At 48.4% G+C, this 16,992-nt stretch overlaps 1 protein-coding gene and 1 long non-coding RNA gene across 4 annotated transcripts in view; one reads left to right on the top strand and one right to left on the bottom strand.

Moving 5' to 3' along the window:
• Nucleotides 1-16,992, bottom strand: part of DOCK1 (dedicator of cytokinesis 1) — a 545,853-nt gene that overhangs the window by 497,978 nt on the left and 30,883 nt on the right. The window lies entirely within an intron of this gene.
• On the top strand, nt 7,780-15,453 carry LOC110152012 (uncharacterized). 2 transcript variants are annotated; one of them, XR_002318233.2, is made up of 3 exons: nt 7,780-7,917; nt 12,557-12,744; nt 14,531-15,453. It is a non-coding gene; the product is annotated as an uncharacterized lncRNA (long non-coding RNA). The 2 variants fall into 2 exon arrangements; XR_002318232.2 differs by lacking the exon at nt 14,531-15,453 and having other exon boundaries at nt 12,557-13,087.

Raw genomic sequence — 16,992 nt, 5'->3', positions numbered from 1 at the left:
AACAAAAAGCAAACAATAGTCTAAAAGTGGTCAAAGTACTCAAATAAATATTTCTCTGAAGGTACACAAAGGGCCAATAAGCACATGAAAAGATGCTCAACATCGCCAGTCAAATCAAAACCTACAATGAGCTATCACTTCGCATGCACCAGGATGGCTATTTTTTTTTTTAATAGAAAATAAAAAGTGTTGGTAAAGACATGGAAAAATTATAATATTGCTCGTGGGAATGTAAGATGGTTCAGCCACTGTGTAAAACAGTTTAATGGTTCTTTAAAACATTAAACTTAGAATTAACATGTGATCTAAGAATTACACCTCTGGGTATAAATTAAAAAAAAAAAAACTGAAAGCAGGACCTTGAACAGATATGTGCAGCCATTATTCACAGTAGCTAAAATGTGGAAGCAACCGAAGACTCTGGCAACAGAAGAATGGGTAAGCAAAATGTGGCCTACGCATACAGTGGAATATCATGCAGCCTTAAAAAAGGAGAGGCATGCTGGCATGATACCTTGAAGACATTATGCTAAGGGAAGTAAGCCAGACACAAAGACCAGATATGCTATAATTCTTCTCCCGTGATGTCCCTAGAATGGTTAAAATTCATAGAGACAGAAAGAAGAATGATGGTCGCCAAGAACCGAGGGGGGTGGGAAAGGAAGTGAGTGAGTCATGGGTGGAAGGGTTTCAGCTGGGGAAGATGAATGCCTTCTGGAGATGGGCAGGGTGATGCCTGCCAACCTGTGACTGTGCTTAATGCCATGCACTGTACAACTAAAAATGGTAAACTTATGTCTGTTTTACCATAATAATAAAAAAAATGAGGTGAACAGAAACAAAGACTGATCAAGTGAATGAGGACCCAGCATCTCTCATTTCTGTGAGCTATGAAGCAAACTCCCTGTGGGTGTAGCAGCTTCCCTGACCTGGTTCAAAAACACAAGGTTCAAACCAGAAAGAGAAATAAAGGAAAACGAGGGGTGATGAGCTCAAGGTTCAAAAATACTTCCAACTGCATTTGTGAGTGTGGGTCTGATAGAACCCATGTTTCTAAAACAGATACCACTTTCAAAGTCATGAACTTACTTCTTTGGGGTTTGTATCTTTCTTTTATAGGAATGGATCCTGTTTCCCTGCCAATAAAGTTCCCTGCAGCAAGACTTCATGCAATGTTTGAATATCAGACTCAAGGAACTCATCTAAATAATTAAAGTAGTGGGCAGGGGCCTAGTGAGATAAAGGGAATTGTCTTTGGTTATTCATTATTTCTTTCTGCCTTTTGGATGGAAACAGGTGTGCAGGATGGTCAAGATAAGATTGTGAAAAGAAATACATAAAGGAGTCTTCTATCACATTCTCACTGAAGTGATAGACACAATTCAAAGATATTTTAATATCTTTCTTTAGAATAAAGTATCCTTGTACGCCTTATCCACAACTAGGCAACCACTATCTCATTTCCATCTCATTCAGAGGGATGCACTGGCCCAAACATGCTGGCTGTCTTAGGAAATACGCTGGGTTGTGCATGGGTCTGGCTTTATTTCTCCTCCGTGACAGGAAAAATGAGTCCACTTTTCGACACTTTTGTCTTTCATAAAGTCAGTGCCAGGAGAGAAAACCACTGACTTCATTATGGATGGTCTTTGCAAATCCACCCACAAATCAGAAGAGACTGAGCTGACCTGAAAATTATCTGTTTCTGCATTCAATTTTGCTCCGCGAGAAAGAGATACAGAGAAGAGATACGGGGAGAGATCTAATCTCTTTAATCATCCTGCTTCAGGCAGAAAAATGATGACAATTTGGGGAAATACATGCCAGTGAAACAACCCGGCGCCTACCCCCTCCCCAAGCCCCACCCAGCCACGGACACTTTACAGTGACCTCGCCCCAGAGGAATGAGCAAACCTCAGCACGGCCAGTCCCCTGAGGTTCCCCACAGATGGCACCCACCCGCCACGTGGGATGTGCACCCAGGGCACGGGACACCCAGGGGCGGCGGGTCCACTGAGAACCCTCCTGAGGAAGACCGGCCACTGGGACCCCTCTAAGGCTCACCTTCTCTGCTACGGGCCTGGTCAGGACTCACAACTCCCCGTCACCGGTCAGACTGGTTCCACCTAAAGTAGGCTCTGAAAACACCCACAGGCCTGAGGACTTGAGGCAGAAATGAGCCAGCGCCCCACCACTGAGGACACCTCTGAAGGGAAGGAGAGAGGTGAGAGAATTGGGCTTGAGCCTATTTGTGATTCTCAACAGTAAGACCTCTTCGTTACAAGCCCCAGTTCCTCTTACTGGGCTTAACCTTTGACCTGTTCTATAGAATGGGGTCATGCTTTCTACGCTCTTCTTTTCAAATCAGCCAATCTGATATTAATGGTAATGAATAAAGGGAAAGACAATGGGAACACTGCAGAATGATGCGAATTGGTTTTCTTCATGGCAAAAAACAAATATACATATATATATATATATATATATATATATATATAGCTGTTGCTTAGTCGCTAAGTCATGTCCAACTCTTTACAACTCCATGGATTGCAGAATACTAGGCTCCTCTGTCCTCCACTATCTACAGGAGTTTGCTTAAACTCAGGTCCACTGAGTCTGTGATGCTATCTAACCATCTCATCCTCTGCCGCCTGCTTCTCCTGCGCTCAATCTTTCCCAGCATCAGGGTCTTTTCCAATGAGTCACCTCTTCGCATCAGGTGGCCAAAGTCTTGGAGCTTCAGCTTCAGCATCAGCCCTTCTAATGATTATTCAGGGTCAATTTCCTTCAGGATTTACTCTATATAGGGTAGGGTAGTGCCCACCCCACTCCAGCACTATGTCCCAAAGCCTAATTCTGTCTGGAATGCTCCTTATTCCCCTTCTTCACCTGGAGCCTTGCACCTCCAGGTCATCTAACACCTGTAAGGAACACTTCCCCATCATTTCCCACCCAATGAAGGGGTAAGCGACCCTCACTGGAGCACAACAGCGCCCTCTGCCCACACTGATGAAGTGTCGTCAGAAAACTGCCCATCTGCTACCCACTGGACGACATGCTCTTCATGAAACAGGTACCTAATAAATGGTACCCAATAAATGCCCATCACGTGGGGCCTGCAGAAGGGCCCCTCTGGCTCCCAGTCCACGAGCAGCTCTTCTACAAGACCCTGCGGTAGTTCATCTTTTACCTCTCCACTCCCAGAGTCCTGCCACACATGTCCAGCATCTTTCCATCTGCATCCTTGCTTCACGATGCCTGGCATCGTGTGACACCAGTGTGGACTGGATGAATCGTGTAACAAATCAATACAGATTTTCAAGACAGCAAAACTACTACTTGAATCCTAAATCTGTTGGAAAACACTGCAGTTTTATTTGCATCTATTTCCCACTAGAAAACTCAAGACCAGACCGGGGTCTTAAATAGCAGAGACAAACTCTAACATCTCAGTTCTGACAGCATCACCAGGGAGACACATCCCGGACAGCTGACCGTAGGCCCAGAATAAGCACAGTTTCACCCAGACAAATGGCGCCAGTGAGCCCGCCCAGGGCACCTGCACACACTCAGCCCTGTTAGCAAACCACCCGCCTGGACAGGTTCCGAGGGGCAGCAAGACTGTGCAGGTCTCACCTGGCTCTGGATGTGGAGAAGATGCAGCCCAGGAGACCCAGCCCATCAGTGGCCCACCCTTCCAGGACCCTCGTCGAGAAGAAGAGGCTTGAGCGGAATGTGTCCGTGCCCTGCCTCAAAGGAGGAAGCCCAGGGTTCTGAGATGGCCAGACCCGGGCCACCAGCCTGTCATGTCTGTTTTCTCGGGCACGTGGGAGAGCTTGATCCAAAGGCCTTCCTCCCGCCAAAGTCATCAAGCGTGAGAGCAAAGTCCCCCAAGGACCCAAGACAAATGTTTCCTTAGTTAATCACTTGATAAATCTGCCTTCCACGGACAGTGTGCAGACAGGCAGCAGGCAGCCTGTTCACGGAGCGGGTGCCTGCAGCTGGGCTTCCCTTCCCAAAGCAGACCCCAGGAAGCGATCGCAGATCTCATGTGACGGGGACACACGGGCAGGAATGCAGATCCAAAAACGAGGCAGTAAAGAGACCCGCGCAAGCTGGGAGGGTCTCCCCTGCCTGCCTATTCACCGCTCCAAGTGCTTCGCTCTGGCCGGCCAGGAGCTGCCTTTAGGCCCAGACAGTAACAACCTCCATCCCTCCCACCAGGCTGCTAAGCCTGGGCCTGGTCAGACCCTCTCTCTTGTGACCATGATTGTGAGTTCACAGAACACCCTGCAAGGATGAAGCTGTGTGCCCTCCCAGTAGAACCGGCTACACACTTCTCAGGGCCCAATGCAAATAAAAGAGTGAAATCCCTTGTTCAAAAATGATTAAAAATTTCAAGACAGAATGGCTAGCATCTTTTTTTTTTTTTTTTTTTTGGCCTCATCTCATAGCATGTGGAATCTTAGTCTCCCGACCAGGCATCAAACCTGTGCCCCCTGCAGTAGAAGCTCAGATTATTAACCACTGGACTACCAGGGAAGTCCTGGCTATCAGCTTTTTTAAGAAGGCAAGTGTTGGTGAGAATGTGGAGAAACTGGACCCCCTGAGCACTGACGTTGGGAATGTAAAATGGTGCAGCTGCCATGGAAAGCTTTGGTGGTTCCTCAAAAAATCAAATATATGATTAATATCTGATCCTGATACTGGGAAAAATTGAAGGACGGAGGAGAAGGGGACAACAGAGGATGAGATGGTTTGATGGCATCACCGGCTCGATGGACATGAGTTTGAGTAAACTCCAGGTATTCGTGATAGACAGGGAGGCCTGGCATGCTACAGTCCATGGGGTCACAAAGAGTCAGACACGACTGAGGGACTGAACTGAACTGAATATCTGACTCAGCAATTCCATTTCTGAGTATATATCCAAAAGAAGTGAAACAAGGACTTGAACAGGTGTTTGTAGAGCTGTGTTCACAGTAGTGTCATCCACAATAGACAAATGAGGTCGAAGCAACTCAACTGTCCATCAATGGATGACAAGATAAGCAAAATGTGGTCCATCCATACAGTGGAATATGATTCAGCCTTAAAAAGTAAGGGAATTCTGACACAGGAGACAGCATGAATGAACCTCGAGGACATCATGCTAAGCGCAATAAACGTGCGTGCATGCTCAGTCATGTCCGACTCTCTGTGGCCCCATGGACTGTAGCCCGCCAGGCTCCTCTGTCCATGGGATTCTCCAGATAAGAATACTGGAGTGGGTTGCCATTCCCTCCTCCAGGGGATCTTCCTGACCCAGGGATGGAACCTGGGTCTCCTGCATTGCAGGCGGATTATTTGCTGTCTGAGCCACCAGGGGAGCCCAGGAAGTGAAATAAGTCAGTCGCAAAAGGACAGATACTCTGTGATCCCCTTTATATGCCGTACCAGAGTAGACACACTCAGAGAGACAGCAGAATGCTGGTTTCCAGGGGCTGGGGGTGGAGGCGAGCCACGGCTTCACGGATACAAAATTTCAATTTGGGAAGACCCAGAAGGTTCTGGAGATGGACGGAGGTGATGGTTGCACAACAATGTGAATGGACCTAAGGCCACTAAACTGGACACCCAGAGATGGCTAAGATCATCAATTTAGTGGCATGCATCTTTTATCATAATTTAAAAAATAAGTAAGTAAAAGTGAAGTGCAGGGTACAAGTCTCAGGACGGTGAGTCTGGCTCCAGCTCCCAAGCAGGGTTCCCTTTCCAGGACGAGGCTGCCCCATTTCGCAAGGGCAGTGCTTCTCCAGCGGAGCGCCTGCGAGCCTGACTGCAGTGTTATATTTTAATAGTCATTTCAATTGACTATAAAAATACAGCCTCACATAATAAAATTGCTTTTGCACTGTGGTAGAAATACTTAGCAAGAGATGAGAAATACTTAGCAAGAGGCTATAAAAACCTATTTGCTTGCTTATAGAGCCGCTGCTGAACAGGACAAAAGCAGACGGGGATAAAGGCAGCGGCTCCATCCCAGAACATGCACACAGCAGCGGGTCCACCACGAGGCTCAACACACAGGATCCGCTCAGTGGTTTTCTTTAAAACACTGAACCGAAAAATGACCATCTCTCCATTATTTGTTTCATTTTTAACTTTTATAGCTCCGTCACGTTTGACATCAGCACACACTCATTTCCCTGCAATTCCCCGTCGCTGCCTCTTACTCACCACAGCAGGCTCTAGATAACACCGCAGCTGACCACTGGAGCCACAACACCCACCTCCACCAAAATAGTTCCTCCACCACAGCAGTTTCCCAGGAGAAATCCCAACCACACATGAGGGGCAGGCTACTCAGAGTTCCCACAAGGCCTTTGCCCCAAAGGCATCCAGTGAGAAAGATGGGGGCTCATCAGCACCACCACGAACCATCGTCATCACCAACCATTCCAACATCAACACCCCATCACCAGCAGGACCACCATCAACCACCATCACCAACAATGTCAACATCAACACAAGGGAGTTGCTACCATTCCCATTTCACAGGTAAAGAAACTGAGGCACAGATATGCGAAACTGCCTGCTCGAAGGCACAGGTGTGTTGGATTGGCCAAAACATTCATTTAAGTCTTCCGTAACATCTTACGGAAAGACCCAAATGAACTTCCTGGTCGACCCAACAGAAGCACGGGAACACGGCACTTTGGAGTCAGGCATCAGACCCTGGCATACATGTTGTTACAAAACCACCGGGCGACGTTCTAACCATGTGCCACCCCTGCTCCCCCCGGGCAGCGGGACACTACTCTTCCTCCCTGGTCACCCTCCGCCTGCTGCTCCCTGAATAGCTCTCATAAAGCCAGACGGAAAGATGTCAAAACCAAAGTCACACAAAATAGCATCCATATCACACAAGGACTGTCATAAGCAAACCTTGTCACCAAGTCCTTTTTAGGTGAAATATTCCCTAGTAATACTTTTCCCCTCCAGATCCTTCCCACATCTGTCAAGCTGCTACTCTCCTGTCTACCGTGGATTTATAGTTATTACACAGAAAGGACACTCGATACCCCACATTCTCATCACACAGAGAGATCTATCCGTGTCCCAGCTCTGCCATACTCCTTTGGAACAAAACAGGGGCGCACTGATGGCCTGGGGGGAGAGGGGGTTTGCAAGAACAGAGCCCATCATGTGAGCATTCCTCACCGTCCTACACATTCAGGACCGTCATGGGTGGTTGGGTAGGTTGCTGACTGCAGAAAGGCTCAGGGCATCGACAGGCATTTGTGGGAGGCAGGCCTGGGTGAGGGTCAGGGTTCTGGCGAGCACATCAGCTGGGCCTGCCTTCTCACCAGCTCCAGCCACACCTTGGTTGCTCTGAGGACCAGGCGAGGTGACACAAGACACGCTGGTACACAGTCTCCACCTTGGGAGGGCGGACAGGGGCAAACGTCCCTTGTGAGAGAGCAGAGAGAAAAATAAAAGGACCAGAAGAGCTAATATACTTGCAGAGGCAGAAAGTTTGGGGCTAATCGTAGCTGAATAGCTGGACTCAGGAATCACTTAAGAGGTTGAGACCCTGGGGAATCTTAGTGGCTCAGCTGCTAAAGAATCTGCCTGCCAGTGCAGGAGATGAAAGGGACACGAGTTTGATCCCTGTTGGGAAGATTCCCTAGAGAAGGGCATGGCAACCCACTCCAGTATTCTTGCCTGGAGAATCCCACGGACAGAGGAGCCTGGAGGGCTACAGTCTATGAGGTCACAAAGAGACAGACATGACTGACACACACAAGAATCCAGAGAGATACAGCCTCTGGTCCAGGGTGCTGGCCATCAGACCCTGGACCTGGGATCTTCCCGCTGCATCTCAGGCACTGGAGGACCTCTCCCGTGCCCCAGCACGCCATCCCTGATCCTGCGGTAAGGAGCAAAGGTTTAACATGTATATATAGTTTATATATATATATAATATTTTTTTTTTTTTTTTTTCAGTTTTAGTATCATTGCAGGAGACATAAGAGACACGGGTTTGATCCCTGGGTCAGGAGGATCCCCTGGAGGAGGGCATGGCAACCCACTCCTGTATTCTTGCCTGGAGAATCCCATGGACAGAGGAGCCTGGTGGGCTCCATAGGGTGGCAAAGAGTCGGACACGACAGAAGTGACTAAGCATATTAAATCAATGGGCTTCCCAACGGAGCAACTTTCACACTCTCACACATACTTAATCCATACGAGATACATAATGCTTTTTTTTTTTTTTTTTTTTTTTAGTTTTTAAGCTAGGGAAGGTTGGAGATCCTTTCATCTTTAATAAGGAGCAGTGCTACCCTAGATAAATAGACTTAGATTTCTCATCTTTTTTTAAGAGTTTTAATTACTCTAAAGAAGGGAGCAAAACTGCGGCAAACTGTTTTCCACCCAAATCTGGAGTCAGTGCTGGATGCTTTCATTTCTTCCCCTCTTCCAGTATTATGAAACTCTCAGAGTCAATGCTTGCAACGTCTCTTCGGACATTTGTACTTTTCAACAGACAGCATCACCACTAAGGAACAATGGAGGACAGGATTGCAAATGAATGTCATGTCTAATGTCAGGTTCCACTGTCAGCTCTTCTGCACTTGTCACTGTTTTAAATCTAACTCTGCACATGAAAACCCATGCAAAACCTGTTATGTTGTTCAAAATTTGCAAATAAAAACACCTCTGTGTATAGGCACCTGACTCTGCCTCACCTTCCCCAGAAGCACAGGGGGTTAAATTTGCAAATAAAAACACCTCTGTGTGTAGGCACCTGACTCTGCCTCACCTTCCCCAGAAGCACAGGGGGTTAAATTTGCAAATAAAAACACCTCTGTGTGTAGGCAGCCGACTCTGCCTCACCTTCCCCAGAAGCCCAGGGGGTTCTCCCACACGCTGTGCGAGAATAAAGGGTCTTCCTGTGGGCAGGTGGCCCCCACCCTGGAGCCTGGCGGGATGTGCAGCGGGCAGAGGTGCAGGGTCAGGGAGGGGAGGTCACGGAGCCCTGCCCCTCGAGGTACCCCATCCCTGGCCGAGCAGGCACGGTCTGCCAGCACTCAGGATGTGGGCACCCCTCCCAAAGCCTGCCTCCTACACTGGGGGTCACCTTGCCAGAAAATGCCCATGAGGTTCCATTCAGGCTGACCCCCAGCCAGCGACAGGCTGATGCCAGAACACGGAAGGCCGGCCTGTGCCTCAGTGGGGGAGCCGATCCCGGTGCTTTTCAAGCTGGGAGCTGCTTCTCCTGTCCTGCCTGCATCCCCGTGGCCCTTCAGGCCTCTCCCGGGAGCCAGCCCTGACCCCGCAGCCAGCTCCTGTCAATCACTTGAACAGAATCCCATTCTCAGGCTCTGCTTCTAAGGTTGCAGCTTAGAAATGGGGGTACTCTTGACAAAGACAGAAGTACAACCTCACCAAGGAAATTCGAAGTTCCACAGATTCCCAAAACAAGAGAAAGTTCAAACCATGGGCCAGGAGGAAGTAAGAGAGGGGGAGGAGAGGAGACGGGGCGTGGGGAGAGAGAACAGCTCGACTTTTAACACACATACAGAGAGCTTAAGCAACTTGTCTGCGGTCCCTCAGCTCAGAAGCGGCGTGTCACGGAAGCACAGCCCTAACCACCTCTCCCCAGAGCCTCGCAAGAGGGTCCAGACGATCTCCACCAACCCTGTGTGCGAATGTTAAGAGGGCTGATAAAATGCAGCGTGAAACTCTACATGTGTGTCGATGACCATCAGCCAAAAGCATCTGAGGCATTTTATTTCCTCATTCCTTAGATCAGGAGTCAGCAGCCACAGCCCCAGGGCCGGTCTGGCCTGCTGCCTGTTTGTGCAAAATAAAGTTTTATTATCCACGGTATAATGGGAGAGTTGAGTATTTGCCCCAAAGCGCCCAAACCCCTGGTTTGGAGAATTGAGTTGGGAGGACTCCAGGCCCAGGGAGCATCTCACCCTGTCATCCTCGGCGGCAAGCAGCCTGGGAACACCTCCTTCCTCCCACCACGCCCTGCAGGTTCCTTCCGGGGACCGGACAGGCAACCTGCTCGGATCCACACACCCAACGACAAGGACGGACCCCACCCACCCCTCGGGAAGAAAAGCAGACCCCTCCCCTCGCCCCAAAATGTGAGCACACTCAACGCAGGATGTGTTAAACGAGATTTTTCTCCATGATGTAAACCCTGCCTCCAAGGGGCACCTCCCTTTCAATCTCAGTGTCTGTATGTTCAGGTCCTTCCTACAAGGACCCCGACTGGGAACCGTGCTTCCTACACAATCATCAAGGTGTGTGCAGGGAGCGTGCAGAGAATGTGTCACCTCAGGGAGGTGACATCCCTGGGACCCCCCCCAAAGGGGAGTAACAAAACTCAAGAGACTGGGACTGACAGACCTCTGAGACGGCTCCCACGATCCCACCCACCGAGGGTCACCCGCGTGAGCCCCTCCCTGTCGGCGTCAGCTGGACCTCAGTAGGGGCTTCCAAGCCAATAAAAGGCAGCAGGCAATGGATGTCACGCCTGTGATGAGCTCACTAAAGGCCTCCGCCTCTCTTTTGGTGTGTACGGATCTGTCTCTCTCTCTCATTCACTTTGATAAAACCATCTGCCCTGTTTGAGCGGCCCCACGGAGAGAGCCACGTGGCAAGGTCTCCAGCTAAGAGCCACTGAGGGACCTGCCAACAGCCACTGTGTACGCGTGGAAGCGGGTCCCCTCCCCACGGCTGAGCCAGGAGGTGCCTGAGCCTGACTCGCAGCAGCCTCAGGAGGGTGCCTGAGCTGGAGGACCTTGCAAAGCCGCATTCCTGACCTACAGAAACTGAGATAACAAGCAGTGTGTTAGGCCACCAGGTTTTGACGTGATTCGTCATGCAGTGGCCGGTAACTGACACACAGGAACCAGGGCAGAGCCGGCGCGGTCCCTCTGCTTTCAGCAGCCGGCCGCCCCCAAGCGCCCCAGGCAGGCACACTCCTCTGCAGACGTGTCCTCAGCTCTCCTGCCCACTCAGGCTCCGGCCACCACGCCGCTGGAGCGCGCTCCTCAAGCTCACAGACATCCCGGCCAGAGAGCCTCCATCCGCTCTTCCGATCACTTCCTCCCGGGCCCGCACTCTGCAGGTCTCCCCTCTTCAGTCCCGACCCCTGATGCTCCTCGGGGTCCAGCGGCCTGAACGGTTTCATCTGCCTCAATCTGCCACCATCTCACCATCCACGTGGTAACGTCCAACCCTATCGACGGTGCCCGGTGACTCCGCAGGCTACAAGTGGCCCAGGAACACCTAGCACTCAGCCCTTCTACACGGAGCGGATGCCCATCATCGGAGGCGGCGAAGAAGTCCTGAACGTCCACCCCCGAGTCCGTGCTTCTCCAGGACCACCCACCCGGACACCAGCTGAACCGCCCACCCTGCCCCTCCCCCCCACAACAGTGCATCCCTTCTCCTCCTCCTATTTCTCCCAACTCCTCCTGCACTGCCCCTGCCCAGGCCACCATCCAGTCTCACCCGGATGGCCGCCACAGCCTCATCCCCCTGCCCTTCCAACCACTGCTTACAGGATCCTCCTAGAACCAAACCTGATGACCTTACTCTCCGGCTTCAAACCCCTTGATAACTACTCACTGATCTGAGGATAAAGTCAGATTCCTCAGTGAGGCTTGCAAAGACCCAGCTTAGCTACTGAACCTCAGCTTGGACATCCATCCACCTCTACCCACCCTCAGAAGCATCCAGGCTGAATGTCAATGGGCCATGCACTCCCGTGCCTCTGGGCCATCAGATATATTTATGCTACTCCTACCTACCCATCTTCATCTCATTAATTCATACCTGTTCTTCAAATATCCCACTAAGGTGACACCTCCTCCAGAAAGCCTTCCCTGATAGCCCTTTCTCCCTCTTACCATTCCACCACTCTGTCCTGTAGTCGCCCTCTTACTAGCCATCCTTCCATATCTATCTAGGTCTACACTGTCTCCTCAGACCCAGCCAACTGACTGACATTTTATTAGCACTTGGTAATTATTTGCTGAATATAACTTGTTACAGAAAAACAAACTAAGGCATGCAAGACAGAGGTCATCTGGCCTGAGATCACCCAGTGGCAGACCTGTGATTTGACCCCAGGCAGTCTGGCTACAGAGTCTGTGTTCCCAACCACAGAAATATTAGTCCTTTAAAGAAAGTGAAACAGTCAGATTCAAAGAAGGTCTTAAACCCTTTGTTTGTTCACTTTTAATGACCATTTCTAGATAAAAAGAAAAGAAATCAATATTTTTTAGGATACTAATTAAAATCACAAGTGCTCATGAAAACTGGAAAAAAAGTCCATAACGAGGCTGTGAAACACATAATCTATTTTCTGAAAAGAACTGCCTTGTAAATAAATACCCAGCCAGAGGAGTCATCATAGAAAAGTATCCTCTGCTTTCTATTACAAGCTTCCCAAAAGGACAGATCATGGCTATCTTTTAATGAAGTTTTGTAATGCTGAGTGTCTTTACAGGAAAAATAAGCAGGATGATATGTCTCTACTTCATCACAGGTCCCAGGTTCCCAGAGACGGTGGATCCCTGGAGGCCAGCTCATTCCACTAAAGCCAACTTCCTGCAAATCAGAAATAAGGAGCAGATTCATCCATTACTTTCCAATTCCCATGCTTGTAGGTCTTTCAAGATTTATTTCCACTGTAACAGCAGGCATCCCGCACACCGCTTCAACCGGATATGAAAAGTGAGTTTCACTCCCCTGGCAACAAACCAAAACAGATGCTGGGCTCCCCAATGCTTGTGTCCATAACCCGGACTCAGTACATCCAGACAAGAAGCAGACATCCCAGAGTGCCTGCACACAGCCTGCACCCTCCGGACCCTGGGCTCCTCACAACCGAAGCTCAGCACCCACATCTAAACACTCCAAACAAAGCAGGTTCAAAGACACGCACGGAACCACCGGCAGAATCTTCACATGGGATTTTGAACTCTTAGCATCCCACCTACAGAGGTGTTGAGAAAGTAGAGTAAGTTTTCCAGGAAAGGCAATTATACTCGGACAGGTAAAAACCCACATACTCTGACTCTGACTCTGCCAGATTTTTTGTGTGTCTTGCTGTTGTTGGGTTGATTGGTTTTATTTTCTGTTTGTGTTTTAAAGGATGACTAGAGTCCATACTACTGGACTTCCCTGGTGAGTCGGTGGTAAAGAACCCGCCTGCCGGTCAGGAGACACAGGAGACTCGGGTTTGATCCCTGGGTCAGGAAGACCCCCCCTGGAAAAGGAAATGGCAACCCACTCCAGTACTCTTGCCTGGGAAATCCCACGGACAGAGAAGCCTGGTGGGCTACAGCCCGTGGGGTCACAAAAGAGCTGGACACAACTGAGCAACTAAATAACAACAACAGAGTCCACACAAGCACCATAAGCTGAAAAATGTGATCAGGACTTAGGTACCTGCGATCTTGAGACGTCTGTGTGCAGGTCAGGAAGCAACAGTTAGAATTAGACATGGAACCACAGACTGGTTCCAAATAGGGAAAGGAGTACGTCAAGGCTGCATATTGTCACCCTGCTTATTTAACTTATATGCAGAGTACATCATAAGAAATGCTGGGCTGGAGGAAGCACAAGCTGGAATCAAGATTGTCAGGAGAAATATCAGTAACTTCAGATAGGCAGATGACACCACCCTTATGGCAGAGAGTGAAGAGGAACTAAAGAGCCTCTTGATGAAAGCAAAAGAGAAGAGTGAAAAAGTTGGCTTAAAACTCAACATTCAGAAAACTAAGATCATGGCATCCAGTCCCATCACTTCATGGCAAATAGATGGGGAAAGAGTGGAAACAGTGACAGAGTTTATTTTGGGGGGCTCCAAAATCACTGCAGATGGTGACTGCAGTCATGAAATTAAAAGACGCTTGCTCCTTGGAAGAAAAGTTATGACCAACCTAGACAGCATATTAAAAAGCAGAGACATTACTTTACCAACAAAGGTCCGTCTAGTGAAAGCTATGGTTTTTCCAGTAGTCATGTATGGATGTGAGAGTTGGACCATAAAGAAAGCTGAGCGCCGAAGAATTGATGCTTTTGAACTGTGGTGTTGGAGAAGACTCTTGAGAGTCCCTTGGACTGCAAGGAGATCCAACTAGTCCATCCTAAAGGAAATCAGTCCTGAATATTCACTGGAAGGACTGATGCTGAAGCTGAAACTGCAATACTTTGACCACCTGATGTGAAGAACTGACTCACTGGTAAAGACCCTGATGCTGGGAAAGATTGAAGGCAGGAGGAGAAGGGGACGACAGGGGATGAGATGGTTGGTTGGCATCACCAACTCAATGGACATGAGTTTGAATAAACTCCAGGAGTTGGTGATGGACAGGGAGGCCTGGCATGCTGCAGTCCATGGGGTCACAAAGAGTCGGACATGACTGAGTGACTGAACTGAACTGGACTGAACTGAACTGGACTGAACTTGCAATCTATCTACAAAATGCAATCTCTTTTGCTTGTTTCTGTTCAGGGCTTCGTTATACAGCACAGCATGCATTCATAACCTCAGAACACACGCCATCAAGCTTTCTCTTCCTCTCTGTCCACTAGATACCAATAAAAACGTGAAGCTCCAGTTCTGGAAGGTTAAACTGCTGAAACGCCTTCTGGTGGGATCTCAGGGCAGATGAACCATCAGACAATATTAGAAGACTATCCTTCCAGACAAAGACCTGGCAGATTACTCTGGACCAGCAGGTCCTTGAAATATTGTAATAGAAAAATGTAAATGTACAGCTGATAATTACTTTGGTGGCTTATCCATCTGTTTGCTTTCTCATATATATGGTTTCATGATTACATTTAATCACCCTCAAAAGAATTATCTTGGTAAGTTCACAGAGCAACATAATAGAGTCACTATAATTCAATATACACTTTTGATTTCCCTGATAAGATAAAGAGTCAGCAATTACTGTTTGTTATCACAACTCCAGTTCTTGTCAATATGATTCAAATTTTACTTGATACACTAATTACATAAACCCTGGCCAACTACAGAAGTCCGCTCTTTGAATTATTTGCAGTGAAGAGCTTGTTTACTGAAACAGGTACTTTGAAAAATTACATTGAATATAAAATGCCCCAGATTCCCTCTGTTATCTAATTTGGAAAATCACCCTGGTTTGAAAGAATACGCAGAATGGTGGCACGGATCTCCTCCTCCTCAGGCTGGTTTCTTTCAAACCATTTTCAATCAACTCCCAACAAATTAACCTAAATTAACAAAGCAAAGCAAGCCCCTGAGTCCTCAAATGCCCCGTGGCCTGCCACCATTCCTAAAACCATGCTTAATTCACTGGATCACTTTCTTGTCAGTTACTGAAGCAACCAAAAATGTCCAAATCGGCGGTAAAAATATCACAGATGGGAGGGCTTTCCAAGGTTAGACAGGCGTTTGCATGCATGCTCAGTTGTGTCCAACTCTGTGTGACCCCAGGGGCTGTAGCCCACCAGGCTCCTCTGTCCATGGAATTTCCCAGGCAAGAATGCTGGAGTGGGTTGCCATTTCTTCCTCTAGAGGATCTTGCCTCTTCTGCATTGTCAGGTGGATTCTTGACCACTGTGCCACCTGCGAAGGCATTTGGGAGGAAGCAAAAACTTCCCACTTGCCTCTTTCTGGCCTCTCCTCCAAATCGGTCTTCCCCTGGACTCTCTGCCACTCGAGCCCTGACCCAGGGTGAGGGCCAGCCACCAGCTCATGGTCATGCCAGCCTCCAGCATGACCCCCAGAGAACAAAGGAACCACACTACGGCCACCAAGAGAGGGACCCAAATACAGAAAGGCCTCCTATGTGATTTGTAGGATTATCCGTACAATACCAAAGCACCCAGGAAGAATGCCAGCAGCCACACAAACCCAGGTCTCTGAACTCGTCCATCAGAGAACACTGATCTGGTAACCAAGGGGAGGCTCTTACTGAATCAAGCCATTGCCAGTCATGGAAAGGGGATATGTGTATCCTTAGGGCTGATTCACATTGCTGTAGGCACAGACCAACACAACACTGTAAAGCAATTATGCTCCAATTAAAAATAAATACATAAAAATAAGACACATTTTAAAAAGATCAATATCTTTTTTCAAAAAATTAATTATCTGTATTTCTAAATTTTTTATTTATTTTTTACCTTGGCTGCACTGGGTCTTCATTGCAATGTGCAGGCTTTCTCTAGTTGCAGCATGTGGGATCTTAAGTTTTCCAACCAGGTATCAAACCCACTTTCCATGCAATTGCAAGGCAGATTCTTAACCACTGGACCACCAGGGAAGTCCCAAGATACACACATTTAAATTAAAAAAAGCAAAAATATTGACACCCCTTAAACTTTCAGCCAAGAAATAAATCAAAAGTAAACAGGTATGTGCAAAGATAGAAAAATCTATTCAAAAATGCATAAGGACTCCCAAAATAATACTGAATCTGAACAAAAGCTGCAAGACTCACACTTCCTGGTTTCAAAATTTACCGCAAAGCTATAGCCACCAAAATGGTGTGGTACCAGCATAAGGAGTCACTTCTAAGCCAATGGGATAGAACAGCAGGCCCACCAATAAACCCTCACATGCACCCTCACAACAATGTGAGGTTCAGTTGTCGTTCAGTCGGTAAGTCACGTCCGACTCTTTGTGACCCCAGGGACGGCAGCACGCCAACCTTCCCTGTCCTTCACCATCTCCTGGAGCTTGCTCAAACTCATGTCCACTGAGTCAATGATGCCATCCAACCGTCTCATCCTCTGTCACCCCCTTCTCCTCCCGCCTTCAATCTTGCCCAGCATCAGGGTCTTTTCAAATGAGTCAGTTCTTTGCATCAGGTGGCCAGAGTACTGGAGCTTCAGCTTCAGTGTCAGTCCTTCCAATGAATGTTCAGAGTTGATTTCCTTTAGGATGGACAGGTTGGATCTCCTTGCAGGCCAAGGGGCTCTCAA

This window comes from Odocoileus virginianus, chromosome 7 (assembly GCF_023699985.2).
Source record: "Odocoileus virginianus isolate 20LAN1187 ecotype Illinois chromosome 7, Ovbor_1.2, whole genome shotgun sequence".
Lineage (NCBI taxonomy): Eukaryota > Metazoa > Chordata > Mammalia > Artiodactyla > Cervidae > Odocoileus > Odocoileus virginianus.
This window is presented reverse-complemented; position numbering and strand designations above follow the sequence as displayed.